This window comes from Arachis hypogaea, chromosome 19 (genome assembly GCF_003086295.3).
Source record: "Arachis hypogaea cultivar Tifrunner chromosome 19, arahy.Tifrunner.gnm2.J5K5, whole genome shotgun sequence".
NCBI classification, from domain to species: Eukaryota; Viridiplantae; Streptophyta; class Magnoliopsida; order Fabales; family Fabaceae; genus Arachis; species Arachis hypogaea.
Genome location: NC_092054.1, coordinates 106028722 through 106037230, shown reverse-complemented (window position 1 = coordinate 106037230; position 8509 = coordinate 106028722). Strand labels below are relative to the sequence as shown.

The window sequence follows — 8509 nt, the reverse complement described above, 5'->3', positions numbered from 1 at the left end:
AAGCTTAGAGTGGATGTTCAAACCTTCAAACAAAAAGATGGTGAATCCCTCTATGAAGCTTGGGAAAGATACAAACAGCTGACCAAAAAGTGTCCTTCTAACATGCTTTCAGAATGGACCATCCTGGATATATTCTATGATGGTTTATCTGAGTCATCAAAGATGTCATTGGATACTTCTGCAGGTGGATCCATTCACCTAAAAAAAATGCCTGCAGAAGCTCAAGAACTCATTGGTTGCTAATAACCAGTTCATGTACACTTCTGAGAGGAATCCTGTGAGTAATGGGACGCCTATGAAGAAGGGAGTTCTTGAAGTTGATACTCTGAATGCCATATTGGCTCAGAACAAAATATTGACTCAGCAAGTCAATATGATTTCTCAGAGTCTGAATGGAATGCAAGCTGTACCCAACAGTACTCAAGAGGCTTCTCCTGAAGAAGAAGCTTATGATCCTGAGAACCCTGCAATAGCAGAGGTGAATTACTTAGGTGAACCTTATGGAAACACCTATAACTCATCATGGAGAAATCATCCAAATTTCTCATGGAAGGATCAAAAGCCTCAACAAGGCTTTAATAATGGTGGAAGAAACAGGTTTAACAATAGCAAGCCTTTTCCATCATCCACTCAGCAACAGATAGAGAACTCTGAACAAAATACCTTTAATTTAGCAAACTTAGTCTCTGATCTATCTAAGGCCACCGTGAGTTTCATGAATGAAACAAGGTCTTCCATTAGAAATTTGGAAGCACAAGTGGGCCAGCTGAGTAAAAGGATCACTGAAATCCCTCCTAGTACTCTCCCAAGCAATACAGAAGAGAATCCAAAAGGAGAGTGCAAGGCCATTGACATAAGCACCATGGCCGAACCCAAAAAAGGAGAGGAGGACGTGAATCCCAAGGAGGAAGACCTCCTGGGACGTCCAGTGATCAATAAGGAGCTTCCTTCTGAGGAACCAAAGGACTCTGAGGCTCATCTAGAGACCATAGAGATTCCATTGAACCTCCTTATGCCCTTCATGAGCTCTGATGAGTATTCCTCTTCTGAAGAGAATAAGGATGTCACTGAAGAACAAGCTGCCAAGTTCCTTGGTGTAATCATGAAGCTGAATGCCAAATTATTTGGCATTGAAACTTGGGAAGATGAACCTCCCTTGTTCATCAATGAACTAAGTGATCTGGATCAACTGACATTGCCTCAGAAGAGACAGGATCCTGGAAAGTTCATAATACCTTGTACCATAGGCACCATGATCTTTAAGGCTCTGTGTGACCTTCGTTCAGGAATAAACCTCATGCCCCTCTCTGTAATAGAGAAATTGGGAATCTATGGGGTGCAAGCTGCTAAAATCTCATTAGAGATGGCAGACAATTCAAGAAAATAGGCTTATGGACAAGTAGAGGACGTGTTAGTAAAGGTTGAAGGCCTTTACATCCCTGCTGATTTCATAGTCCTGGATACTGGAAAGGAAGAGGATGAATCCATCATCCTAAGAAGACCTTTCCTAGCCACAGCAAGAGCTGTGATTGATGTGGATAGAGGAGAATTAATCCTTCAAGTGAATGAGGACAACCTTGTGTTTACAACTCAAGGATCTCTCTCTGCATCCATGGAGAGGAAGCAGAAAAAGCTTCTCTTAAAGCAGAGTCAAACAAAGCCCCCACAGTCAAACTCTAAGTTTGGTGTTGGGAGGCCACAACCAAACTCTAAGTTTGGTGTTGAACTCCCATATCCAAACTCTAAGTTTGGTGTTGGAGAGTCTCAACAATGCTCTGAACATCTGTGAGGCTCCATGAGAGCCCACTGTCAAGCTATTGACATTAAAGAAGCGCTTGTTGGGAGGCAACCCAATTTTTCTCTAACTATATTTTTCTTAGTTATAGGTCTTTGTAGGTTCATGATCATGTGGAGTCACAAAATAAATATAAAAATTGAAAACGGAATCAAAAACAGCAGAAGAAAAATCACACCCTGGAGGAGCATCTGTCTGGCGTTCAACGCCAGAACAGAGCATGGTTCTGGCGCTGAACGCCCAAAATGGGCAGTGTCTGGGCGCTGAACGCCCAGAACAAGCATGGTTCTAGCATTCAACGCCAGAAATGGCCAGAAAATGGGCGTTGAACGCCCAAAATGGGCACCAACCTGGTGCTGAACGCCCAGAGTTGTGTGTAAGGGCATTTTACATTCCTAATTTGGTGCAAGGTTGTAATTCCTTGAACACCTCAGGATCTGTGGACCCCACAGGATCATATCAGGATCTGTGGACCCCACAGGATCACCTCAGGATCTGTGGACCCCACAGGATCCCCACCTACCTCCACTCACTTCTTCTCATCCCTCTTTCATAGAAGTTCATGAAGTCATCTCTAATGAACTCTACAAAATAGCCGAAAAATCATCCCCCATGGCAAGGCTAGCTTTTCCTCATCTTATCTGCCATCTATGTTACTCAGCTGGAGCTTTCATAGAAGGAGACATTCCTATTAAGGAAGAGAAGCCCATCACTAAGAAAAAGATGGAGCAAGCAAGAGAGCCCATTCATGGAGCTCAAGAGGCACAGGAAGCTCATCACCATGAGATCCCGGAGATGCCTCAAATGCATTTTCCTCCGCAAAACTATTAGGAGCAAATCAACACCTCCCTAGGAGAATTAAGTGCCAACATGGGACAATTAAGGGTGGAACATCAAGAGCACTCCATCATGCTCCATGAAATAAGAGAAGATCAAAAAGCAATGAGGGAGGAGCAACAAAGACAAGGAAGAGACATAGAAGAGCTCAAGGACATCATTGGTTCCTCAAGAAGGAAACGCCACCATCACTAAGGTGGATTCATTCCTTGTTCTTATTTCTTCTGTTTTTCCTTTTCTATGTTATGTTCTTATCTATGTTTGTGTCTTCATTACATGATCATTAGTAGTTAGTAACATTGTCTTAAAGTTATGAATGTCCTATGAATCCATCACCTCTCTTAAATGAAAAATGTTTTAATTCAAAAGAACAAGAAGTACATGAGTTTCGAATTTATCCTTGAACTTAGCTTAATTATATTGATGTGGTGACAATGCTTCTTGTTTTCTGAATGTATGCTTGAACAGTGCATATGTCTTTTGAAGTTGTTGTTCATGAATATTAAATATGTTGGCTCTTGAAAGAATGATGACTAGGAGGCATGTTATTTGATAATCTGAAAAATCATAAAAAATGATTCTTGAAGCAAGAAAAAGCAGCAAAGAACAAAGCTTGCAGAAAAAAAAGAAAAAAAATTAGGCGAAAAAAAATAGAAAGAAAAAGAAAAAGCAAGCAGAAAAAGCCAAAAGCTCTTAAAACCAAGAGGCAAGAGCAAAAAGCCAGTAACCCTTAAAACCAAAAGGCAAGGGCAAATAAAAAGGATTTCAAGGCTTTGAGCATCAGTGGATAGGAGGGCCTAAAGGAATAAAATCCTGGTCTAAGCGGCTAAACCAAGCTGTCCCTAACCATGTGCTTGTGGCGTGAAGGTGTCAAGTGAAAACTTGAGACTGAGCGGTTAAAGTCAAGGTCCAAAGCAAAAAAAAAGAGTGTCCTTAAGAACCCTGGACACCTCTAATTGGGGACTTTAGCAAAGCTGAGTCATAATCTGAAAAGGTTCACCCAATTATGTGTCTGTGGCATTTATGTATCCGGTGGTAATACCGGAAAACAAAGTGCTTAGGGCCACGGCCAAGACTCATAAAATAGCTGTGTTCAAGAATCATCATACTGAACTAGGAGAGTCAATAACACTATCTAAACTCTGAGTTCCTATAGATGCCAATCATTCTGAACCTCAATGGATAAAGTGAGATGCCAAAACTATTCAAGAGGCAAAAAGCTATAAGTCCCGCTCATATGATTGAAGCTATGTTTCATTGATATTTTGGAATTTATAGTATATTCTCTTCTTTTTATCCTATTTGATTTTCAGTTGCTTGGGGACAAGCAACAATTTAAGTTTGGTGTTGTGATGAGCGGATAATTTATACGCTTTTTGGTATTATTTTTAGTAGAATCTAGTTACTTTTAGGGATGTTTTCATTAGTTTTTATGTTAAATTCACATTTCTGGACTTTACTAGGAGTTTGTGTGTTTTTCTGTGATTTCAGGTATTTTCTGGCTGAAATTGAGGGACTTGAGCAGAAATCAGATTCAGAGATTGAAGAAGGACTGCTGATGCTGTTGGATTCTGACCTCCCTGCACTCAAAGTGGATTTTCTGGAGCTACAGAACTCAAACTGGCACGCTTCCAATTGCGTTGGAAAGTAGACATCCAGGGCTTTCCAGCAATGTATAATAGTTCATACTTTGCCCAAGTTTAGATGACGTAATCTGGCGTTCAACGCCAGTTCTCTGCCCAATTCTGGCGTCCAGCGCCAGAAACAAGCTGCAAAGTGGAGTTCAACGCCCAAACTGGCACAAGAGCTGGCGTTCAACTCCAAGAAGGACCTCTACACGTGCAACACTCAAGCTCAGCCCAAGCACACACCATGTGGGCCCCGGAAGTGGATTTATGCATCAATTACTTACTTCTGTAAACCCTAGTGACTAGTTTATTATAAATAGAACTTTTTATCATTGTATTCACATTCTTGGTTACTCCGGTTCCCCTCTGGGGCCGAGACCAATGAACTCCATTCACTTATGTATTTTTGACGGTAGAGTTTCTACACTCCATAGATAAAGGTGTAGAGCTCTGCTGTTCCTCAAAGATTAATGCAAAGTTGGTGCACGAAATTGTGATCTCCAGGCTCGAACAAATCCTGGTAATGGCTCCAAAGCTTGGTGCTCTGATCTTAATTCATAATTGTCACAACTTCGATACAACTAACCAGCAAGTGCACTGGGTCGTCCAAGTAATACCTTACGTGAGTAAGGGTCGAATCCCACGGAGATTGTTGGTATGAAGCAAGCTATGGTCACCTTGCAAATCTCAGTCAGGCGGATTTAAACATGATACTTTATTAGATTAAAATAAACAATAAAAGGGATAGAGATACTTATGTAGATTCATTGGCAGGGATTTCAGATAAGCGAATGGAGATGCTTTTCGTTCCTCTGAACCTCTGCTTTCCTGCTATCTTCATCCAATCAGTCTTACTCCTTTCCATGGCTGGCTTTATGTGATACATCACCACTGTCAATGGCTACTTTCGGTCATCTCACGGGAAAATGATCCAATGCCCTGTCACGGCACGGCTAATCGTCTGGAGGCATCACCCTTGTCAATGGCTTCATCTTATCCTATCAGTGAATAATATGCTCACGCACCCTGTCACGGCATGGCTACTCATCTGTCGGTTCTCGATCATGCTGGAATAGGATTTAATATCCTTTTGCGTCTGTCACTAACGCCCTGCAATCGCGAGTTCGGAGCTCGTCACAGTCATTCAATCATTGAATCCTACTCGGAATACCACAGACAAGGTTTAGACCTTCCGGATTCTCTTGAATGCCGCCATCATTCTAGCTTACGCCACAAAGATTCTGGTTAGGAGATCTAAGAGATATTCATTCTAGCTTAATTCATGTAGAACAGAAGTGTTTGTCAGGCACGCGTTCATAAGGGAGATGGTGATGAGCGTCACACATAATCATCACCTTCATCACATTCTTGGGTGCGAATGGATATCTTAGAAGCGAAATAAGATGAATTGAATAGAAAACAGTAGTACTTTGCATTAATCTTTGAGGAACAGCAGAGCTCCACACCTTAATCTATGGAGTGTAGAAACTCTACCGTTGAAAATACATAAGTGAAGGTCCAGGCATGGCCGAGATGGCCAGCCCCCTAAAACGTGATCAAAGGATCATAAGGTAATCCAAAGATGCCTAATACAATAGTAAGAGGTCCTATTTATAATAAACTAGCTACTAGGGTTTACATGAGTAAGTATTTGATGTATAAATCCACTTCCGGGGCCCACTTGGTGTGTGTTTGGGCTGAGCTTAAGTGTTGCACGTGCAGAGGCCATTTGTGGAGTTGAACGCCAGTTTTTGTGCCAGTTTGAGCGTTCAACTCTGGTTTTGGATCCTTTTCTGACGCTGGACGCCAGATTTGGGCAGAAGGCTGGCGTTGAACGCCAGGTTACGTCGTCAATTCTTGGCCAAAGTATAGACTATTATATATTGCTGGAAATCCCTGGATGTCGACTTTCCAACGCAATTGGAAGCGCGCCATTTCGAGTTCTGTAGCTCCAAAAAATCCACTTTGAGTGCAGGGAGGTCAGAATCCAACAGCATCAGCAGTCCTTCTTCAACCTCTGAATCTGATTTCTGCTCAAGTCCCTCAATTTCAGCCAGAAAATACCTGAAATCACAGAAAAACACACAAACTCATAGTAAAGTCCAGAAATGTGAATTTAACATAAAATTTAATGAAAACATCCCTAAAAGTAACTAGATCCTACTAAAAACATACTAAAAACAATGTCAAAAAGCGTATAAATTATCCGCTCATCACAACACCAAACTTAAATTGTTGCTTGTCCCCAAGCAACTGAAAATCAAATAGGGTAAAAAGAAGAGAATATACTATAAATTCCAAACCATCAATGAAACATAGTTTCAATCATATGAGCGGGACTTATAGCTTTTTGCCTCTTGAATAGTTTTGGCATCTCACTTTATCCATTGAAGTTTAGAATGATTGGCATCTATAGGAACTTCAGATTTCGAATAGTGTTATTGACTCTCCTAGTTCAGTATGATGATTCTTGAACACAGCTTCTTTATGAGTCTTGGCCGTGGCCCTAAGCACTTTGTTTTCCAGTATTACCACCGGATACATAAATGCCACAGACACATAATTGGGTGAACCTTTTCAGATTGTGACTCAGCTTTGCTAAAGTCCCCAATTAGAGGTGTCCAGGGTTCTTAAGCACACTCTTTTTTTTGCTTTGGACCTTGACTTTAACCGCTCAGTCTCAAGTTTTCACTTGACACCTACACGCCACAAGCACATGGTTAGGGACAGCTTGGTTTAGCCGCTTAGACCAGGATTTTATTCCTTTAGGCCCTCCTATCCACTGATGCTCAAAGCCTTGGGATCCTTTTTATTTGCCCTTGCCTTTTGGTTTTAAGGGTTATTGGCTTTTTGCTCTTGCCTCTTGGTTTTAAGAGCTTTTGGCTTTTTCTGCTTGCTTTTTCTTTTTCTTTCTATATTTTTTTTTCGCCTATTTTTTTTTCTATATTTTTTTTTTCTGCAAGCTTCGTTCTTTGCTGCTTTTTCTTGCTTCAAGAATCATTTTTATGATTTTTCAGATTATCAAATAACATGTCTCCTAGTCATCATTCTTTCAAGAGCCAACATATTTAACATTCTTAAACAACAACTTCAAAAGACATATGCACTGTTCAAGCATACATTCAGAAAACAAGAAGCATTGTCACCACATCAATATAATTAAGCTAAGTTCAAGGATAAATTCGAAACTCATGTATTTCTTGTTCTTTTGAATTAAAACATTTTTCATTTAAGAGAGGTGATGGATTCATAGGACATTTATAACTTTAATACATAGTTACTAACTACTAATGATCATGTAATGAAGACACAAACACAGATAAGCACATAACATAGAAAACGAAAAACAGAGAAAGTAAGAACAAGGAATGAGTCCACCTTAGTGATGTCCTTGAGCTCTTCTATGTCTCTTCCTTGTCTTTGCTGCTCCTCCTTCATTGCTTTTAGATCTTCTCTGATTTCATGAAGGATGATGGAGTGCTTTTGATGTTCCACCCTTAGTTGCTTCCAATAATTGTGTGGAAGAAAATGTATCCCCTGAGGTATCTCAGGAATCTCTTGATTTGCAGTCAAATGTTCTACCACTGAGCTATAGATCCTTGATGGAAGCTTTTGTCTTCCCTTTCCTCTTTCTAGAGGCTTCTCTGGCCTTAGGTGCCATCAATGGTTATGGAAAAAACAAAAAAGCTATGCTTTTTACCACACCAAACTTAGAATGTTGCTCGCCCTCGAGCAAAAGAAGAAAGAATAGAAGAATAAGAAGAAGATATGGAGGAGATGGAGGGAGATGTGTATTCGGCCATATGGGTGGGATTGGGTGTGAAAGAGATGTTGAATTTTGAAGGAAAGTGGGTGTTTGGATGTGAGTGGTAAAGTGTTAATAGGGAAGAGTGTTTATTGGGAATAGAGGATGATTGAGAAGAGAGAAGAGAGTGAGTGGAGGTAGGTGGGGATCCTGTGGGGTCCACAGATCCTGAGGTGATCCTGTGAGGTCCACAGATCTTGAGGTGTCAAGGCATTTACATCCCTGCACCAATTTAGGCATGCAAAATGCCCTTGCACACAACTCTGGGCGTTCAGCGCCAGGTTGGTGCCCATTTTGGGCGTTCAACGCCCATTTGCTGCCATTTCTGGCGTTGAACGCCAGAACCATGCTTGTTCTGGGCGTTCAGCGCCAGGATGCTCCCATTCTGGGCGTTCAGCGCCAGAACTATGCTCTGTGCTGGCGTTTGAACGCCAGACAGATGCT

General features: G+C 41.2%; 1 non-coding gene across 1 annotated transcript; it reads right to left on the bottom strand.

The window, feature by feature from the left end:
* Positions 1–108, bottom strand: LOC112781058 (small nucleolar RNA R71). The gene has a single exon (XR_003191855.1). It is a non-coding gene; the product is annotated as a small nucleolar RNA R71 (small nucleolar RNA).
* Between the last annotated feature and the right edge of the window lie 8401 nt (positions 109–8509).